Source organism: Diabrotica undecimpunctata, chromosome 2, assembly GCF_040954645.1.
Source record: "Diabrotica undecimpunctata isolate CICGRU chromosome 2, icDiaUnde3, whole genome shotgun sequence".
NCBI lineage: Eukaryota > Metazoa > Arthropoda > Insecta > Coleoptera > Chrysomelidae > Diabrotica > Diabrotica undecimpunctata.
The window spans coordinates 70,975,011-70,998,369 of NC_092804.1; the positions used below are offsets into that span (position 1 = coordinate 70,975,011).

The 23,359-nt window shown below is 35.3% G+C and overlaps 1 protein-coding gene across 2 annotated transcripts in view; it reads right to left on the minus strand.

Annotated features, from left to right (window-relative positions):
* Positions 1 to 23,359, minus strand: part of Frl (formin-like protein) — a 268,117-nt gene that overhangs the window by 157,503 nt on the left and 87,255 nt on the right. The window lies entirely within an intron of this gene.

The following is a 23,359-nucleotide window of genomic DNA, read 5'->3' on the forward strand; positions in this document are numbered from 1 at the left end:
TAAAATGTATTACACTTGAATTAACTATAAAATAATAACGAAATGTATGCTTCACCACGGATTTTCACAGTGACAAATAGTTTTTATCAGTATTTTGATATAAAATCCTTTTGATAATACAAGGCGCATTAGCACAATATACCTGGCAATATGAATCATTTGAATCATAAGATATATGTCTCAATATTTTATCATCAAAACTATTTACCAATGCCTAGTTTATTTTGCGATTAACATAGTTATTGAATCAATACATTCTATGAGTTAAATATTAGAATCTTCGATCAACAAATCCAGCTCATTTCAGCAACATTATAAACAATTTAATCGGTTTTTATAACTTTCTGTTACAACATTTTTTTTTTATTTATAAATTTGTACAGAAAGACGGTATTTTTACATATGTATATTTATTTTTATAATTATTATACTACGACGAGAGAGAGACTTAATTTCGATTCAGAGCCTCTGCATATGACGCTCTGATGATACATAATGAGGTTGAAATATGTATAGGCGGATGGCAGATGCCCTGCATTGAAATTAAACCTAATACCGTCTTTCTGTTTTAGTTCTTTACTCGGTTTCGAGTACTAGAAACTAAAATCACTAAGAATTTTTTCCGTAATGAGCGGCATGTGGAATGCAAATTATAGATTCCCTTGTCGACTAATTTATCAATCTGTCTGCTTTGCAAATTGTAGAAAGCGCAGGGGAATCTTAGGATTTCTAATGTTGTTATAAACTTGTGTTTGGTGTTTCGAATAACTCCTACGTATATTCAAGGACATTATAGGCTTCACTGCCTTAACCGTGGCGGTCATAGCGCAGTGGCTATGTTACCTTAGTAAGCTAGAAGGACCGGTTTCCATTCCCGCTATTGACAAAATTTTCCATTTTTAATTTAACTAAGCCGCCATTGTTATTCAGAGGGAACGTAAAGCCGTCGGTGCCGACTATGTAAGTGGTCGTTAAGTCATGTTAGGGGAGCTTGCGCCACTTGAAGACTCTACTAGACCTTATCCAGAAGGTTCATCATCATCATAGTCATTAACATCTTGGCAAATATGTTGTGGTTCATCATTGAGCTTCATCAGCTCGGATAGTCTAATCAATGATACTTCTCCATTTAAAATTCTAGAGTAAACAGTACTAGAGAGACGCTGATTGGGTTTAATTTCATCTAGGACCGAGATGTTCGTACAGCGAGCCGTCCATAGAATTCGAAGCAGTCGTCTCCATGTCACCTTTTCAAAAGCGTCTATGGGTCGTCTATCTGAATCTTTGACTGTGAGATATGGAAAAGACCAGAGTTGAATGAAACGAGTCTCTTCTTGTTTGTCATAGTAACGTGAGGATCACGCCAGACCCCGTTTAGTTCACTCATTGCTGCTCTTGCAAGTTGAAGGCGTCTTCGAATTTCGGGTTCACAACTGCCTGTGTTGTTAACTAGACCTCCAAGATATATAATAGAGGAGACTACTTCGCATCCCGCAATAGTTCGGGTTTCAGGAAACTATTGATGGCGTTCAATAACCATGATTTTGGTTTTGTTGTAGTTAAGTGTTTGACTCCAAATTTAGCACTTTCTGCCTCTGAGTTTTTTTAATACGTTGGTGAATTCTTCTGAAGTAGAGGCTAGAAGAGTAGTATCGTCTGCGAAACTCAATTTAGATATCTTGACACCGCCTAGGTTTACTACTCTCTCCCAACTATCCAAGACTCTGCGCATTATGAACACTGAATATATATTAAATAATCAGGGAGATAAAACGCATCTCTGGCATACTCCCTTCTCCTAAGTGCATCCGTCAGATAGAAATCCGTCCATTCGAATATATGCCAGGTTATCTTGATAAAGTTTACTAATAAGATGAGTCAAGTGTTTAGGTATACCCATTGTCGTCAATATCCACAGTTTGCCCATCTAACATTATCAAATGCCTTTGTGTTATCAACAAAACATACGAATATCGGGATCTGATATTCTCTGCGTTTTTCTATGATGTTTCTTACGTTCTCTACATCTCTAGTACCTATGTCCTTACAAATCCAGCTTGCTCGGGAGCTATTTGCCAACTTATGAAATTTTCTAGACGACGTTGCAGAATGTACAGAATCACCTTACTGGCGTGTGATACTACAGCTAGTAGTCTATAGTTGTTACAATCATTTGTTGGATCTTTCTTATGTTATGAACCAGGTTACACGAACTTTACTTCCATGTCGGCTCTATCATTGCAAAGCATAATTCACCAAGCGTTGGATTATTCACCCATAGCCAGGGAGCCTGACATTGATTTAGACCGTCGGGGATTATCGGTTTACGGTGGGTTCGATCCTTGCTAGTAGACCAGATCTTTAAACGGACAAACACGGGTATTATAATCTTTTCGAAATTGGGTCTCGGAATTGTCTGTAGACGACTCGTACCTGACAGGGTGTTGTACTTGGTAGAGGAGTTTCCACGCTGCGATCTATTGAGACTTAACACTCAGCTTGGGGATTCATCCTGTCGTTTAGACGAGACCCCTGGCATGTTTTAAAAATTAGAACCTATTTTAGGTCTTCCTTCTACCTGTGGGATTCCATTCGATTATTTTTCTTGTATATATGTTCATGTATTCCTTTTCTAGTCATATTCTATTTGCGTTTTTTGCATCTTCTTTAGTTTGGTTATATGCAACAATCAAGATTGCCGTAATAAAGGCTACTTCACTTTTAGTTATTGTCACGACACTTGTTCTATTGTAGTAATGTCAGTTTGAGAATGCTTTTGAGTAACCAAGACTGTGCTAGTCTTAGCTCTTTTAGAAACTAGTGCTCGAAAATACTCGGACGTCACCGACTGGCAATATTGGCATTAGCTCATCAACATCTTAGTTGGAATGAAGCCCAGTGGCAAAACGTTATGTTTAAGGATAATTAGGATTTTAAAGGTAAAACTTTTATGGAATTTACTTACTCCCGTCTTAGCCACAGAGGGGATCATTAATCGCATCGGCAGGAATATCGATAGTAGGTTGTACAGAGTTGGTTTTTGTTGAAGATGGTGTACTGATAGCGCGAATATTAATATCAAGAGCGAATCCAGGTATCAAAATCAATTAAAAAACAGTGTAGAAGGAATAAATTAAGATAGCATGCATAATTGTTTTGCATTGACATCAAGAAGCTGTCTTAAATCTAAATGAAAAAAACATAATATGTACTTATGTTATTCTTATATTAATTCTATTAAACTGTTAATTATTCTGGTATAACTTTCCTACTAGTCGTTAAGAAATTATCAAAATTAAACCGTAAAAAAGTAATTTTATATCAAAATTTGTTAAAATATGGAAGCGGCCGTTTTTTTAAATAACGAGTACGAGTACATAAACCTCTGTAATATAATAGGAAATGAAGAAAAAAAATTACAAAATTGTCTGAAGTATCATAATCTATGCCATCAATACGTGGCAAAACCAAAATATGATAGTAAAAATGCAGCGGAAATAAATATCTAAGGAGAATTTTGGGAAAAAAATATGGGGCAATAAGAAAAGTTACAAAACTGACTAAATCACGAATTCATAATATTTGCAATGGGAAATAACTGAAATGAAACAGTTAAAAAGAAATGATGACCGTAAAAAACATGGATACAACCAATATCAAAAATAGATGAAAAAAAAAAAAAGAAAATGTATAATCGTTATGAAGAAAATCCCCAGAAATTCTCAATAAAATTCATAACATAGCGAATAATGAAAAATACGTGCCTTCGCGAGTACATAACTCATACAATTTTATTTCTCCTACAATTATGTCTCGTAAAATGTAGGCCTAAGTTATACAAAAACTTTGGTCTCGAAGAAGAAATACCTACCAGCTACTTATTTCCTAAACAATTAAAATCTAACGCAATTCAAAAATTATTTATTTCCTTTTTATTGCATGTAATAGCCCATTAAAAATGTATAGTTTGTTGCAAGTTAAAACTGCAGTTAGATGCACTGTGCAATGCGATGTCCCTATTAGGTAGTAATAGTAGTAATGTCCCCTTACTGATGTATTATGTAATATTATATATATTTATCGCTAATTAAGGATATTGTGCCGTGACTGAAACAGTTTTATACAGGGAGAAATTAAAATGTTTTTTGTCCCAACCTTGACAGTAGAAAGACAGTACACTTAAATCTACTGAACTCGATAAATTTATTGTACAGTACCAGTATTTTCAGAAACAATTGATCGCTAGGTACGCGAAAATGGTGTTTTAGAGGTATAGAAATGTAAGTTGTCAACACTTTTTTAACTGGCCGCCATTTTGACACAAGTGATTTATGTTGCATGAATAGACTGTCTGAGGAAGACCCGAATCCTTCTATCCGTCATCGTGAACAGCAGTTGGATATGTGTCCATCTACTTTATGGAAGTTTTTATGGAAAGATCTTGGTTTGCGTACTTACAAAATCCAACTCATGCAAAAATTGGAGCTACACGATCACCGATGCTCATCTCATCGATGCTGCCTTTCTGAAAGGCGTAGATTCGGTGAATGGGCCCAAAACAAGGTTGCCATTGATTACGATTTTCATAAGCGAATTTTGTTTAGCGATGAAGCTCATTTTTGATTGAATGGTTACATCAACAAACAAAACTGCCGTATTTGTAGTGAAAATAATCCTCAAATATATGCTGAGAAACCATTACATTCAGAAAAACTGATTGTTTAGCGTGCTTTATGGACTGATGTTGGAATCAGTGGTCCGTACGTCTTCAATAACTATGCTAGAAGGTTATTCAATGGTGACGCAACATGTCACACAGCTCGTGTCACAATTGATTTGCTGAAGGAAACGTTTGGTAACCGTATAGTTTCGCGTTTCGGACCCGTGAATTGACCACCAAGATCATGCGATTTAACACCGCTAAACTATTTTATGTGGGGATATATGAAGTCGCTAGTCTGTGCCCATAAGCCTGAACCTCTTGACCACTTGGAGGACGACATGCTCCTCGTTATTTCCGATATATGGCAGCAAATAAGTCAATTTTATGTTAATCTTCAAAAAATCATCTTTACTTTATTCCATTTCATAGTTTTATACCACTAAAAAACACCCTTAACATATGTATCCATAAGCTAATGGAATTATATGATTAGAACTGAATAAAATGAAATAACTCTCTGAGTTAGCAAACAGCAAATATGGATTCAACGTTTCTCAAATCATATCATGATAGTTACCAAGGGAAATTTCCATCTAGAATCAGATGTGGTATACACCAAATTGAACACGAGTCACATCTAAAAGAGAACCTCTTTATGAACGCTTCAAAACTATACTGGTTGCCTTCACGTTTAAGCCGAAACCCACTGAATTAAGTAGGCTGAAGTTGTCCATGAAGTAATCCCTGAACCAGCGAGATTAAATACCTGAACGGCATCCTCAGACTTACTAACAATATATGGAGACATAATGATATGGCGAACACTAATATAAAAAAGACTGTGACTACTTGGAGAACCTGGTTTCAGATTAATGTATTGTCTAGGAAAATGTAATCTACTATATGAACGGTGATTATAATATATAATTATATATAATTTACTATTGAAACAAAGACTGTACATGAAACTGAATGAAGAGTCCTAGTACAGAAAAGTAAATTTAGCAAATAATGTAACTTGAGCAACACGTCACAGTATTCCAGATCGACCCCGATAGTCTAAACTGATAAAATCTGTTATTGAAGTAAAAAAAATAAATATCTATATAGACAGGCGGGCAAAAATACTAGCGATAAGGAACTCATTAACAAATAAAATAGGTTTAAACCAAGAAAAATGCTTAAAATTATCTATAAGAAAGTTGCTAGGTCTTATTCAGAGCACATGACTTCTTGGTGTTTAATGAAAGGACGGGGAACAAGAGTAACAGAAAGTTACTAGTTAAGAAGAAGGCAGAAAACAAATACTCTATTATAAAACAACGAATACTATCCCGGGGAGTACCACAGCTTAGAAATGAGATGTGCAGAAGAGAAACAATGAACAAGAAAGCACGTTAAGTTAAAAAACTTCATATTCTTGTATATTAACACGGTAATAATTTTTTATTTTTTAATTTACCAATATTTGTAACGCCTTTGATCGACTGGTAAACGTAGATCTAGTGGCTTGAACATAGGCCTCCCTTAATTTCTTTCACTTCTATCGGTCTTGAGCTTCCTGTAGCCAATTTCCAGCGATTTTTTGGATGTCGTCTATCCATCGTGTAGATGGTCTACATCTGCTTCTTCTGTTTGCTCGTAGTCTCCACACTGTAATTTTTTGGGTCCACCGCCCGTCTTCGTTTCTAACTCTGTCTCTGAGAGTCAGTGCAAGTAGCGAGCGTTCCATTCTTCTTTGGGCTACTCTGAGTTTGATTGCTGTAGCCTGGGTTAAGGAAAGTGTTTCCGTACTGTAAGTTATGACTGGAAGCACACATTGGTCGAGCGTCTTCTTTTTCAAATAATTTGGCATGTTCAGCGGTTTGGTTGTCCAAGAAGAGAGGAAAGCATAAGCGATTTCATGATTTTAACTTATCTGATTGACAAAATATAATGTATGGATCGACACTGCATTTTGAGATATTAGATAGAACGAACAAGAAACGTGAAATCATGAAAGCTATCAAAATTAGAACCGCAGGTTATTTAAGATATTATTCATTACGCAGATTGCTTATGAAAGGTAAGGGCAAGACAAGGAAAAAGATACGGAAAGACAGAAAATCTCATGGCAGAAAAAATTTATTTAGCTTATGCTTCGTTATGAAAAGATCTTGTCTTTTTCAACTGTCTCATAGACACATATGCAACTTTCAACTCTTAACAATTACTAGTAGATTTCTTGTTAGTCTACTGATCTCTCTGTTCAAAGAGAGATGTATGCATAAGTTTTCTGATAAATCTGAGAGCAGCACTGATAATTTGGGGACCATTTTCTTGTATACCTTAGCTTTCTTCTTTTTTATTGTATTTAAAAACTAACTTTTTATACTAGACATAGGATCTTCGTTATTTCATCTGTCCAAAATTATCCAAAATTTTGAGTCCTTAAAATTTGTGAGTAACAGTGTCGGAATAGTGACCTGGGGGGGAAGGGGGTAGGGTTTAACCCCCAAAAACCACCCCCTGGGTGCGCCACTGCTTCTTCTACTTATAATCATAAATTTGGTCTTGCTGATAGACATTATTGTATTTCCAAATCAATCCAGTGTTTTCTATTTTGCGCCACTTGCTTCCAGTTGTGTCCTCCGATCTTCTTAACGTCATCAGAGTATCTCGTTTGTGGTCTGCCTCTGCTTCTCTTTCCTAACCATGGTCTCCATTGTTGTATTTCGTGGTTCCATATTTTATCCTTCAGTCGAGCATGTGTCCTGCGAAGCTCCATTTTAATTTGGCAGCATGTTCTCCTGCGTCTTTTACTTTGGTTTTGTTTCTAATCCATTTGTTTGTTTTTTGGCTATAAGTCTCACTCCGAGCATAGATCTTTCCATCGCTCTTTGTGCCTTTACTATTTTATCCATATTAGACTTGGTGGGTGTCCACATCTGTGAACCACCATACTTGAGTATAGGGAGGATACACTGATCGTAAATTCTGGTTTTCAAATATTGTTCTATTTTAGTGCTTTTCAAGATCCAACTCAGTTTTCTAAATCCTGCCCACGTTAACCTTATTCTTCTGGTAATTTCGGCAGTTTGATTTTCTTTGTTAACTTTCATTATCTGTCCCAGGTAGATGTATTTGCTTACTGTTTCTAAATTTATGTCGTTCAACGTTATTTCTCTAATGTTCGGTGTATTTGTCATTATTTTTGTTTTTTCCAAGTTCATCTTAAAACCTACTTTTTCCGAAGCTTGAAATAGTTGCGTCATCAAAGGTCTGTAGTTCTTCGAAACTTGTAGCGAATATTACAATGTCATCAGCGTATCTCAAATGACTCAGTTTTCTTCCATTAACATTTATTCCTTTATCTGCTCAGTTAATGTCTTTGAACACGTCTTCCAGTGCAAGTGTGAATAGCTTTGATGAGGTAACATCTCCTCGCAGATGGCACTCCTCTGTTGATTGGTATAGCTTTGGTTTGCGCATCTACTTGTATTTTCATTTTCCATGATGTTACTACCTTTTATAATGTCTCGTCAGCATATCTTTTGTATTCGAATAATTTTTTTGGTATAATTTTATAATGCTCCAAGTTTTTTTTAGTGATGATTATATGAGAGGTTTCTAGGAGATCTAGGACATATGAAAGAGTTCTGAAAATGAGATAGGTATGAAATAAAATAAATCACCTAAAAAATGAGATGTGGGATACACAATGTCAGAAAATAGACGCATATATTGGAGGAAGAAGGTACAAAGATGCATGGCGATTCATTAACAGCATTAGATCAACGGGTACTGAAAAAGTATAATTTCAAAACATGTCAGAAGAACAGTGGTTACAACACCACAAAAACGTATTAACTGAAAGAAGACCACAATATATTCAGAAAGGAACATCAGCTAACATTGAAGGAGAACAGGTGCAAATAGAGGCAAAAATAGTAAAATCATCTAATTGCAAATAAAAAATCGAAAATTATAGCATTCGTAGTATTTAGAAGATCGGTTAGAATATCAGGAACAGATAGAGTTTTAAGTGAAAATATCAGAGAATAAATTGGATTTCAAGACACAATCAGTACTGACATCTTAACATATTTGGTTTTATCTGGTACGGACACGTACAGAGAATGAACGAAATCATATTAACTAAACAAGTACTCAATTGGATACCACATTATCGAAGAAAGTAGACGCCCAAAAAGAACTTGGAAGAAGCGAATTCGTAAAGCCACGAGAGTAAGGAACTTAGGGGATGGACATTGGGAATATTGAAGAAAATGAAGTCTAGGTATCGGACAACGTCGCCGTACGTTTTAAACCGATTATATATATAATTATTATTGAGTGGAGAATAGATGAAATATATAAAAAATTGTGGAGAATTAATGTAGGTAACTACATAGTTTTCATGTGATGTAAATAAGCAAAATATTTTGTTCCTAGGTCTACAAGATCAGTGGAACATTTAAATAAAATCAAAAACTATTTTAATAGTCCTATGAGGTCTCACATATAGAGCCATATGGAATCAAAATCAACGGAGAACTACTTAATGTAATTAGATACGCGGACGATACAGTAATTCTCTCTAACCCACATCCAAATGCAGAGCTTTAATTAAACGGAGTCCAATTTGAAAACGTTCACAAAATGACATATTTGGAAACTGTCATAACGGACCAACTAGATCCAGACATAAATAAAACAAAGAATAGCAATTACTAAAACAACGTTTATGAAAATGAAGATATTTCTTTGCAATAATCATCTTAGTTTAGAACTAAAACAAAGAATGGTTAAGTGCTACATTTAGTCTGCACTTTTGTATGAAGCAGAATTTTGGACACTAACAGTATTAAGTATGAACAGAATTGAAACATTGAAAATGTGGATTCATTGACGGATACTGAAGATACCTTGGACAGCAAGAAAAACTAATGAGGAAGTACTAAGGAGCGTTAACAAAGATAGAGAATTGCTAAATACTGTTGTAAACACCGGAAAATGTCTGATCTGGGACATATAGTGAAGGAAAATCGATATAGAAGGCCGTAGAGGTGTAGGAAGAAAACAGGTTTTTTGGTTAAAAACATTCCTGAATGGCCTCAGATATCAAATGCAGGACAATTATTTCAAGTGGCAGAAGATCGAGAAGCCTTCGCAATGGTGATGGCCAACGTCGGATAACTCTGATATGGCATGTGAAGAAGAAAAATAAGTGCTCACGCAAAAATCTCGACAATTAATACATTTTAAGAAATTTGTACTGTTAAATTTACTATTAACATTATAGGTAGTTTTTGTGTAATTCTTCCTTTTTTATATAATCTGAATTGTTAATTAATTTTTAAGCAGCAATTATATTACTGCTTTTAATAAAAATATATATACTCCATTGTTTAATGTTGTCTTTCGTTAACTACATTAAAAGTTTCGTACCATCTTGCAGCATACAAATGTTTACCATATGGTTAGAATTCTAGCGATGTCTCAATGAATGTCTTTAAAAAACCACATAAGTACATCGGAAATGAATGAATTAAATGCAATTTTTCTTTATTTTTGTTTATCTTTTCAGTGGCGCCGGTCTTTGAATGGTTCACGTCTCATATAATTTCACGTAAGGAATAATAAAAATCTAATATATCGTCAAAAGAATGGTCAATTGCTTCTCTTTTGGTGGAAATAGATGGATTTAGGGAAACTATAACAATACTGAGATGCATTTAACGCAACAATAGAGTTATACGATTGTTTAAGAAAATATATTAGTCGGTGCAAATATAACAAAATGTGCAAATACAGTATATTTACAGTGTGTAAATACAACAGAAGGTAAAAATTTCCAAGTGACCTAAATCGTTAAATGTTTTAGCGGTCACTGCATTGTGGTAGCTTATAGATTATATTAATATATCATTAATAAAAAGTATCTTTTTTACACGAAGACTTGCTTAATTTGGCGTCCAATTGTTTATCTCGGTCAAATTATGTGATTATACATTCTTCTTCAATATTCTGTAAAATATACATAGCTTTTTCGATCAACTGTAACAATAAAAATAACCAGACAAATGCATGTTGACAAATAGAACGAATACAATGAAATCATTGACCTCTTATTTTTTATTCGGTTACTACAAAGTACAATTTCATGTTAAAACTAATTTTATTCTCAATGGACGGAAATATCTGGTTCTTATTTTATATCCAACTCCTGCTATTAATAGATTTTCATCATAACTTTCAAATTATTAGGTTTTTAGACTATGGTATTGACGTAATGCTCACGTTTTAATTTCAAAGGGTAAAGGCGTTTAACTGCTATTTAATGGGTGTCATTAAAATATTTTACAAAAAATGCACTGTAAGTGATAATGGTTTACTATTTTCGAAATTTAAAGAAAAACACATGATTTATAATTTTGCAGATACGTTTTCTTTTTAGATACAAAATTTAAATGAGATCTGGTTGAAAATATCACCAGTTTTTCATATAAAATATAAATATATAAATAAAGATAAATGATTAGTTTCTTTGTGAAATTTTATCGCTTAGAAAATGTCAGACATTCGTACAAGTTCAATTTATGAATTCAGAGTTTATTTTTTATGCCTCAACCTCAAAACAATCATTGGCGTCGAGTATAATTTTGAATAGTTTAGCTATAATATTCAATACTATGTTAAAACACGTGAATCAGTGGCGAACCCAGAATTTGCCTGAGAGGGGGGGGGGCGGAGGTTTGAAATTTTTTTATGCTACCTTCATTTTGAGTCCCTAAAATTTGGGTTTTAGTTTAATTTAAAGTACTAAAGATAACAGTGCCAAAGATTCAGGTATCTATTATCCTGTCTACCAACTAAAACCACACTCTTTTACTTGTGCGCAGTTGACTGTCGCAGGTACTCCGAAAGTGAGGTGGCCGCTGTAAGGATGACGACAATTTTCGAACACCACTCTCTTCTCTTATCTATCATTCTGAAGCTATCTTCTTGTGGCATTTTAAGGTAATTACCATAATAATAAGCCATAATTGAAGGTTAAAATAAGTTTATTGACGTTTGACATTAATCCAATTTGTAAATACAATACATTTTGGAGACGGCTATCACCGTATTCCCGTTCTCCTCCGCCAATCCTCCCGGTCCAAGGCATGCTCCTCCTCCAAACCTCTCGATTCCATCGCTCTTCTAATTCCTTCATTCCATGAGCGTCGAGGTCTACCTCTTTTTCTTCTTCCAGGGGGCTTCCATTTGTAAATTTTTTGAGGCCAACGTTTGTCAGGCATTCTCAATGTGTTAAAACTCTTTTGAACTTCTTCTTTCTATTCTGTCAATGACCGTTTCTGTAGCATTCATGTTATTTCTTATAGATTCGTTGGTCTTCCTTTCCTGCCTTGATATTCTAGCACTTCTTCTCAAATAATCCATTTCAAGTGCCAAAAATCTTCTCTTCAGGTCTGCATTAATTGTCCATACTTTAGAGACATATCAAAGAACTGATTCAACCAGAGTTTGCCCCATTCTTTTTTTGTTCTTTTTGAAAATATTGCGATCCCACTATAAGGAGTTCAGACATCCTACAATTTTACGTCCCTGATTAATTCGGTGTTTAATTTCGGTTTCTCACAAGCCGTTCTTAGCAATGAGTGCACCTAAATATTTAAATTTTTCCACTTTTTTGATTTCCACGTCCTCGTCTATCAACACTACAAACCTTGCATCTGAATTGATAACTAAATATTCTGTTTTCTTCATGCTGACTTGTAACCCCCATTTTACATATTCTCTGTATAGACGCTTTATCACAAATTCTAGACATAAGAATCTTGAGCTAGGACGACTTGGTCTATTTCCGATTTTTAGGTAAGTAGTGTTATCCCTGTATACTTCTGTGATTATTCCTAAAAGGAATGGACTAATGACGAGTTGTTGTATAAAACTTGCCACAATTTAAGTCTTGGAACTGTATCATACGCCTTTTTTAGATCGATGAAGGCTAGATGTACTTCGGTACCAACCGCTATTCTTTTTCCTATTAATTGTTGGAGTATAAAAAAGTTATCAGTGCAAGATCAAAGATCAAAAATTCAAACGTCAATCAACTTATTTTAACCTTCAATTGCGGCTTATCCCTACTAAAATAATAATTAGATCTTATCTCTGTCGTTGGCCCGGTTGGTGTTTCTCTTCTTCTTCTTTCTTTTTGATGATTGCTCGGATGTAACTGTGAACACTATTCCATCCCTCCGTAGTTCCCGTAATCTTCACGATCAGCTCTCTTACAGTCACAGGGTTCATATCTATTTCTTTATACATTATGTTTCTATCCACTGTACATCTGTTACACTCCAGCATTGTGTGAGTAACAATGTCGGAATATTCGCAGTATAGGCATTTATCTATATCTGTCTTTCTGAACCTATGAAGATACGCCCTAAAACAGACAATCTACCCAGTCCCTTAGGCTCGGGATCAGATTTAATTATTCAATTAGCGTTTTGGATTTATTGTATTGTGTGTGAAAGACAAGTTACATTTTCCTACTATTCTTTATATATTTTTTACTTTATATGCCCTGGCGGGGGAAGGGGGGGGGTTAACCCCCAAACCTCCCCCCGGGGTCCGCCACAGACGTGAAGTATGCTTAAAATAGAGAACAATTCACCAGGGTTGTCACCAATCTGTAGTAAATGAAGACGAGCTCATAAAAACCTTGTGTTGCGCACGAGAATATCATCCTTCCCGATATCCTTCTATAAGTTATTATCAACATATCTACATGAACAGTCTTGACTTCCGGTTTTCTAAATAATATACCTAATTTTGACACTTGACTGAATTCACTTAATGAGTCCTTGCAAGCATAGCTGTTCTCTAGCTAATGAAGGATTGACATCATATTTCTGCTCCGAGTTCCCTGATAGGCTTGCATCTGATCCATAGTCGGACGCCTTCTTATTGGATCCAGGTTATTACTCTATCTTTTTCTAGAGCCTAATATACTTCTCTAGCCGTTTGATGATTTATCTGGTGCTATTTTTTTCCAGTCTGCGTTCTCCCATTCTGTATGTGTGGTCCTTTCACCCACTTACATCTTTGCCTGAGATCTCATTACGTTATCTCATAGTGTTTTGCCTGTGATATCTCTGAATAATTTCATTTCCCATGTGTCTATTAATCTTTTTATTTTCTTGACATTAGGTTTGTTTGTGTCCCTACAAAGATTGGCAATTATAATGGCTATTTTTATTTTTAAACTTGCTGTTCTAAACAAATCAATCGATCTTGATACTAATCACGTATATTCTTCAACCAAGAATTCTGCCTTCGGATAAACAGATCTTCTTCTTTAAATCAATCTTCCGTATTTCAGCCAGTTAGGTTAGTATTCTGGTCTTCATGTGTGTATGATGGTGATTATTTCTATTTCGTTACCAAACCAGTACGTCTTTATTTGTAATTATATCAGTCCATAATATTTTTAAGACTGCGTATAACCAGAGTTCGAAAGCCTCGATTTTTTTTAAATTGCATTTTTTTAATGTTGAAGTCTCAGCTCCATATAATAACATCGAACAGTAGGTAATCTCATTTCCAAATTAAGATTTCTGCACGTTATAGTACGGGAGGTATGGCTGTGTTTTCAAAGGAATTTTATACCGATTAAATTTTATTTCTAGCAGTTGAAAAGTGTTCGATAGTCAGCAAATGGGATAGGATGGGATGGAAAATAGGAAAGTTGATTATAATATTTTTCTTAACAGTCCAGTCGGGATGGCATTTGACCTTGCATGGGGAGCTAACCCAAATTTTATTATTCTAACCTTTAGAGAGGGTCAATAGTCGTATAAATTTAAAATAACCACTGAATTCGTTTCACTAAATATTTCCTCTGAACCCTCTGAATTTCCTCCATCCTTCTCGAACGCCTTGCAGAATCTGGATCGCTTCCGTCGGTTCATCTACAAAATTTGTTCTTATTGTGGCTGATTGGTTCCAGTATAAATTTTGTATTATAAGCCGGTATTTATCATCTATTTGAGCTTTTGTTAGAACATCCATCATTTTTCAGTGTTGAACTGTGTCAAATCCTTTTTGGTAGTCCACAAATCAGGTGTAGATATCGCAAGTCATATCTCTGCATCTCTGGAATAATACATGTAGCATAAACAGTGCATCTCTCGTACCTACGCCTTTCATGAATCCAAACTGTGGTCTTGTATTCTCTCTTGGCATAGCTTGTATATTCTGCGATGTATAATTTTAAGAAAAAGTTCTAGTGTATGGCTCATTAGACTTATTAGCCTATATTCTCCGCACTTCCTCGCAGCTGTTTTTTTACTGTTTTTCCGCGTGTTTTCTTTAACTTGGTTCTATACACTCCCACTAAAGGATTGTGGTCAGATTGAATATCACCGCCTTGGTAGGTTTTAACACCGTTGAAACTAGTTCGATATATTTTGTTAACAAGTATATAGTCTATTTGGTTTCTTATAATAACGTCTTCTCCGTTGTCTCTAGGTGATTTCCACGTATACAGGCGTCTAGGTGGTAAAATGTATTTAGCACGATTAAGTCATGCTCAGCTGCAAAAATACTCATTGTTTCTTTTTCCTAATCCATAAGGACCAATATGTTGCCCTTATTTTCCGTTACCTATTTTAGCATTGAAATCTCCCATGACTATAAGGAGTTTTCTCTGAGTGCAGAGTGCTTCTTTGCTAGAAGTGGCTTCTACGATTTCCATACAATTTCGAATTTCTGGTACAGAACATCCTTGAGAAATCGTAAGATTAAAAATATGAGAACAATAATGTACATAAATAAATCTAGGAAATTCTTTTCGAACAATAGATTGTACGCCTTTTATATGACCACTCAGGGAACTGGCTCCACAACATAGAACGGGTGGTAATTTAATGTTAATATCCATGTTTCTTTCCTTTTCTGGTGGTAGTTTAATTATTAAATTAGCGTTTTGGATTTTCTGATTTTTTGTATTGTGCCAAGACACGTTACATTCTCCTAATATTATTTATATATTTTTTACTTTATATGCCTTGGAGGAGTTTTAACCCCCAAGCTTCCCCTGAGTGAAATAAAGGTAAGCGAAAAGATTATTATAACATTCTGCTCACTATACAAAAATACTCCTGGAGCTGCTTTAACCTGAACTCAGAATAATCACAATTGAGTACTCTTTACTCATATAATATCTGTAAAATAGGCTAAGTGGATAGAGATAGAGCAACAAGGAAGTGCAACGAAAATGCAGAGGAAGCGGCCCAACATAATTTTCTGCAACTGCAAGCTCCGAAACGGTCAATAGATTTTCTTAAAAGTCTAAATCTTTTGGACTAAAACATAGATATAGATTGTACATAAAAGATATTGCAGGATGCCGTGTGGAACGATCTACAAGGCGTTGAATTGTTTTTATTAGTTTGCTTTATGTTTCTCTGTTACCGGAGATTGGATATCATCGAGGCCATTCTAATCTAGCCTTGTGATGCAACCAAACCACTCTCTTAAGCTTTTCGTCCAGGACATTCTATGGCCCGGTTTCTTTCGATCTTTCCTTGCATTATATTTTTTAAAAATGTGTATTCTTGTATACTCATAAAATGGCACGACGTTTCAAATTTTTGTTTTTTTTGTCCGTCTTTTTTTCCTTTGTATAGTAGTGTTTCAAGGGTCTAGTTCATTGGCTGTCTAGCTTTCATGCTCTTCCTTTCTCTTCTAAAGAATGAATTTAATGATTTTCTAAAGAAATCTCTTCTCATATTATTTAATCTGCTGAGTAATAGCGGAATAAATTACCATTTTAAGCATTTAGAAGAGCATACTCTAAGAACATTTTTCTTTATACGGCAAATTTTTAACCTCATGAATCTTGTCAAAAATAAAACCGACTTTGTACGGATTAAAGTCGAAATACGCATCCCAAATGGCTTACGGCTATCGAGCTCTTTAATATCTTCTTCGTCTTCCCACCCGTTTGTCATTCTTCGGTTGAAAAACAGCATTCTTTAAATACCAACCTAAAGTTGCAACAGATACTTTTAAATTTGAACATAAATGGCATTCTTAACGCACATCATTCTACATTAATTATTTTTATTTTGGTTTTTACGGTTTATATTAACATCATTACTGTTAGAAAGATTTATTAGTTTTAATTTTAATTATGATTCGGTGACTTCGTTAAGGTTTTCGTTTCCATTAACATTTTTTACGAGGTGCATTATACTTTCCACACTCGGGTAATATCTTCAAATTTACGACTAAAAATGAAATTTAAGTTTAAAATATATTCCACGTTATAAGACATAAAATATACACTTTTTTAAGAAATTAGCGCAACTACAGACACTAAATATAAAATGAAATAACACAAACTTCTAGTTCAGTTGCCTCTTTAGTACAAATATCAATTAGATTTGGTTGATTTATTAATTTACAAAAGGTTATCCCAATGCAGACCAAAATGTTAATAAAGGTGGACTTCTTGTGACTTCTAATATGGGTACATGCAGTATGTTGTACTACTAAAAATTTATTTCGCACAAAATACAAATAGTACAACACATTTATCATGTTTTCTTTTGATTAGCACTTTTAATACTGTAATATTCATATCGTATTTAACATCGTTATGCACCATAACGTCTATCGCGTTTATACAGACATAATAAGTAATTATCTATTAAGACAATTCAAGTACAGTAGACTCTCGATTATCCGAGTCCCGATTAACCGAGCCTCTGGATTAATCGAGGTAGTAATTGAAAAGAACAAAGTGTCACTAGCGAGTGTTATTGTTCCAGTCACTATGCTTCTACTGGTCGCCTCACCAGCCACTCCTTTACCCGTCAGTTTGAGTCATAACAGCTAGCTGTTCGGTTCGTCCTACTGTAAGCTCTTACAAGTTCATTCATATCTTCTCTTTGTGTATTTTCTACGTAACTTGAAGAGCTATTTAACGCTTGGATAAGGGTCAGTCAGTAAATAAGGCTGCTGCTGATCTAGATGTTGAAGAAGTGACTGTGGGAGATTGGAGACGTAAACAAAAAGATATTGGGTTAATAAAAGTGTGAGTAGTGGAAGTGATTTGTTGCGAAAAATTATGAGGAAAGGAGAATACGAACTGACTTCTAAAGCCTTATTTTTAGTGTTTTTTAATCTTCGAGGGTTGGGAAGTCCAATTAGCGGCCTCATGCTTCAAGCTAAAGCTGTCGAACTTCACAAGCGGTTTAAGGATGGCGAGGAAAATTTTACTGCAAGTGATGGTTGGTTCGACAGATGGCACGAGTAACTCTTTTGATGTATAGCAACCCTTCTGGATCCTTAAAATTACGACCATTGGAAAATCGAAGAATCCAACGGCTTTTAAAAATATTTAGGTAAACTGCCTACCCACCATGTACAGGAATTAACGTAGTGCGTGGAAGGATTGTCAAATTTTTAGGATTGGTTTTTTGACGAGTTCGTTTGCATTGCTGAGGCCTACTTAAAAAAGAAAAACATACTAAGAAAAGCTATTCTTCTTTTGGACAACGTACCATTTGATCCAGATGGAAGTTCGTTGGCTAGCGGTGACATTAAAGACACTAAAACTGTTTTCTTGCCACCAAACGTTACATTTTCATTTGACCTCTGGACCAAGGAATTTTAGAGGCTATGAAACGAATGACTGTGACAGCAGCCCTTAAAAGGATCACTGTTAGGGATGTGTCTTACTGTATAGCTTCAGCGTTTGATGATGTGACAGTAACAACTTTGTAAAAGTCATGGCGAAAGCTTTTTTAAATTGAAGCGACAAGTGATGGAAAAGATAACAATAACTGTATTGCTGAAATAGTAGACCTCGCTAATCAGTTACCAACTGAACTGCTGATAAATGATGAAGACGTCAACGAGTGGATTATGCAAGATCAGCTAATGGAACTGACTGGTGATGCAATCGCCGACATGGTTATCAACCCATATAATGTCACTGAGCATGACACAGATGAGATAATCGAGAAAATATCTACGAAGGATTAAAGGTGATTGGAGCTGCCCTCGCCTACATTGAGCAACAGAAAGAGTCAACCCCTACCGATGTCCATCATCTTTGGCATTATCGCAACATCGCAGCGTCAAAAGGAGGCCAGAAGTTGACGCAGAAGACTTTTTTAAAACATGAAGATGATCCAGTACGTAAATGTTATTCTATCTGTATATTTTAACTATGTACTCTGTGTACAGGTTTACATACTTCAATTGTACATAATAAACTAATATCATACGTCATAACTTTTAAATTTTTCGTTTATATTTTAAGCAAATACCCGATCTCGGCGTTATCCGAGTTTTTCGGTATTCGAGGTATGCGCGGTCCCAATTAACTCGGATAATCGCGAGTCTACTGTATTATAATTTTTAGTAAAACCCAAACCACTTCTGTGTTAATGTAGGTACTGGAAAACTAGCCTCTAATTTATTTACCAGCGCACTAGAGAAACTGATTAGTACATTAGTCAATATAGTTACTCCTGCGTATATGTCTGTTGGTCGGTAGCCTATCTGAACATCCGTAGAGAGTAGTGTATTGTTCTATCTTTCTGCGAGTAAGATCCGATGGTTGTCGTATGTAATGATATATTCAGCAAAGACTGATACAGTTTCTCTTGTATTTCGTCAAACGACTTTTTACACTACGTTTTGATCTTCCAAGGTACACTGAACTACAACTACGGGAAATGCGATAATTACTGGAGTGAACAAGAGTTCAGTTGGATCTTTAACCGATCTTAGACTTTCTGTATGTCTTCGTTGGATTGAAGATTAACTTGATGTCACGTTTAGATTGTGTCGATTTGATCTGCAACATTTTTAACATACTCTCAGAAAGCTTTGTCTCTTGGTTTTTGTTGGTTTTCTCTATATTGCCGTTGTCATTTTGTGATTCGAAATGTTGTTCAGATAAACCACCTTAAAGAAAAAATATTAACCCAAGCTGTTACGCGAATATATAAACCTAAATATTTGGACAGAGCATTGAAACATCTAGAAAATGTGTTGCGACCAAACGATACAAATGCTGTTCCAAGACACATCAAGCTATCAATACGCCCAAAATAGTTAACAGTAACATCGACCAACAAAAATAAAAAAGTAAAACTTTCTTAGCGTATATTTAAAATGTTATAGATTGAATCGGCAAAATCTTAGTCAAACATGACGTCAAGTTAATCTTGAAATCAAGACGTTAGAAGAAAATCTAAGATAACTCGAAAGATCCAAGGGAGCGGTTGCCCACTCTAGGAACTTACCGAACTTCCTATAGTTATGGTTCAGTGTACATTGGAACAACAAAATGTAGTACATAGTCGTTTGACTAAATACAATAAGATCTGTCACAAGACAATCTTCTCTTCTTCGTCTTCATGCTCCATTCCTATTGGAGATAGGAAATCATTCTGGCACCTATATTTTTGTTTTTAAGCGTCTGAAAAGGTCAATTATTGAACTAGAGCCAAACCGTTTACGGAGATTGCAAAGCAACCAGATTTTACGTCTTCCTTCGCTTCTTCTACCTTTAACTTCGCCCTGTATTATATTCCTTACCAATTCGTATTTTTCAACTATCATAATGTGTCCCAAGTATTTCAAATTTCTAAATTTTATTCAGTTTAAAACTTTGTTTTCTTAGTTTATCGAGAATTTGTGCGTTTGTTTTGCGATCCACCCGTGATATTTTCAGAATACGTCGGTAGCACCACATTTCAAATGCTTCTAAGATTTTAATGTTTAATAGTCTGATTGTCCAAGCCTTAACTTATTCATTCGCAGCGTTATATTGGTATTGCCATCAGAAAAAAGTTTTTTTCATTCTATTAAAACTCAACCGTCTTTTGTTTGATCAGTATCTTCTGTGAGTCGTGCTCCAAGGTATTTATACGAGGATAATTGCTGATAATTTCTGTATTATCTAGTACTAGTTTATCTCAATGGAGTACAAAGTGTAAAAACCTATCCAAGCGCAGATGCAGATACGGATCATAATCTATTACTAGCAAACGTCAACATTAAACTCGGAAACCGGAGAAAAAAGTTAAAACCACCAAAATTAACATCAAAAACCTAAAAGACGACAACTGCCAACGGCAACTAAACGCAGAGATAAATAAATTAACTGAAGGAAGCGTTGAATGGGCAGATATGAAAAAAGCCATACTAAAAGCGGGAAAGGAGGTCCTAGGCGAAGAAGAGAAAACCACTAAAAAAGACTGGATGACACCGGAAATAGTTGAGCTAATAAATGAAAAAAGAAAATACAAAAATAAAGAGGAAAATAAATACAAAACCATCAAGAATAAAATCAAATATGAAATCAGAAAGGCTAAGGAGGAATGGATGAACAAAGAATGCCAGGAATTAGAAGAACTCAGCAACAAACATGACACCTCAAACTTACATAAAAAAATGAAAGAACTTACAGGCAACACCAGACAAAGAAGAACACTCATAACAAGAGATAATAATGGAGAAATACTTACTGAAGAGAGCAAAATAAAGGAACTATGGGAACAATATATAATCCATCTGTTCCATGACGAGAGAGAAAATGAACAAGATATAGATGAAGAAAAACAATACCTACAAATTTTACCCTCAGAAGTAAAGAATGCCCTACAGAATGCAAAACAAGGAAAATCACCGGGTCCTGATCAAATTCCAGTTGAACTGTTAAAAGCCTTAGATGACGGTAATATAAAGAGACTCACCCGAATTCTCAACCACATATATGTAGAGGGCAACATCCCGGAAGAATGGCTTAAATCGATATTTTTACCTCTACCAAAAAACAACAATCCCAAATCATGTAATGATTATAGATTGATAAGCCTAATGTGCCACCCTTTAAAGATGATCTTGAAAATTGTTCAAAACCGAATTTATAAGAAATGTGAGGAGCAGATAGATGAAACTCAGTTTGGCTTCAGAGGAGGCATGGGTACAAGAGAAGCATTATTTGCGTTGACGGTACTCTTGCAGAAATGTCGGGAATATAACAAGAGTGCATATGTATGCTTCATAGGCTTTAGGAAGGCCTTTGACCGAGTGCAGCATATGAAGTTAATAGATGAATTAAAAAACATCAATTTAGACAAAAAAGACATTGAGTTTATTAAGGCTATATACTGGAACCAGAAAGCAGTAGTAAAGGTGAACGATATAGAAACAAATAATATACCGATTGCGAGAGGGGTTAGGCAAGGATGCGTCTTGTCTCCGACGCTTTTCAACGTGTACTCACAGGTCATATTCAGAAAAGCCTTATGGGAAAGAAAATAGGGAATAAGAATTGGTGGAGAAATCATAAACACCATGAGATTTGCAGATGACACGGTAATTATGGCTGAGAGTATAGAAGAACTACAAACTTTACTAGATGCAATAAATAGTGAATGCATTCAAATGGGACTTGACATCAACACACGACCAAATTTATGATAGTATCAAGGAGTCCAATAAATAATGAACAACTAACTCTTGGTGGACAGCAAATAGAGAGAGTGACAAAATATAAATATCTGGGAGCTTACATCAACACAGAATTAGATCCAGACCAAGAGATCCGGGTACGAATAGAAATGGCAAGGGCAGCGTTCTTAAAATTCAAACAATTGTTCTGTGACAAAAATCTGAATACTGCGCTGAGACTGAGGTTTGTTGAATGTTACATCTGGTCGCAACTATTGTAGGGGTAGAAACATGGACACTAAAAGCGCAAATAGTTAAAAAGGTTGAAGCCTTTGAACTTTGGATATACCGGAATATGTTGAGAATTCCATGGACTGCCAGGGTCACCAATGAGGAAGTGCTGAGAAGGATGGGTCGAGACAAAAAATTGTTGAGAACGATAAAAGTACGCAAGACTGCATACCTTGGACACATACTAAGAAATAATAAATATAGTCTTCTGCAGGTCATCATGCAGGGTAGAGTCGATGGCAAAAAGGGAATAGGTAGAAAGAGGAAGTCATGGCTGCGAAATATTCGAGACTGGACAAACATGACTGTAGACGAATTATTCCACGTTGCAAAAGACAGAGAAGCTTTTAAAAATGTGGTCGCCAACCTCCGTTAATGGGGACGGCATAGGAAGAAGAAGAAGTTTATCTCAGATGTTTTTTCGTAATTACCATGAACTTAGCTTTCTTCAGATTGATTTTAAATCCGTAAGGGCATATTGAGTTGTTGAGTGTTGCTGTTCTTCTAGTGTTCCCGACAAAAGGACAACGTCATCAGCATGTCTTATGCTATTGAGTGGCTCACCGTTTATTATTAGGCCCTCACTTCTGCCAGTGCTAATTCACAGGTAGCTTTACTATAATTAAACAATGGATATAGAACCCACCCTTGGCGCACCCGACGGAGAATCTGGATGTCCTCCATAAGACAAAATTCGAATTTCAAAAACGCCTATACCAAATACAAAAACTCATCCCAGGTGAAGAAAATTACAATACCGATTCAGACTAACCGACATCCCTGGGACACACGACGAGTACAAATACCGCAGATACTGAGAAAAATCATCTGTCAGAAACGACAAATACGTCCACGTGACATTTGATTAAATGGAAGAAACAAATCCAAATAACAATATATAAAACCTTGTTCGACTGTGAAAAGATTAATCTTTTT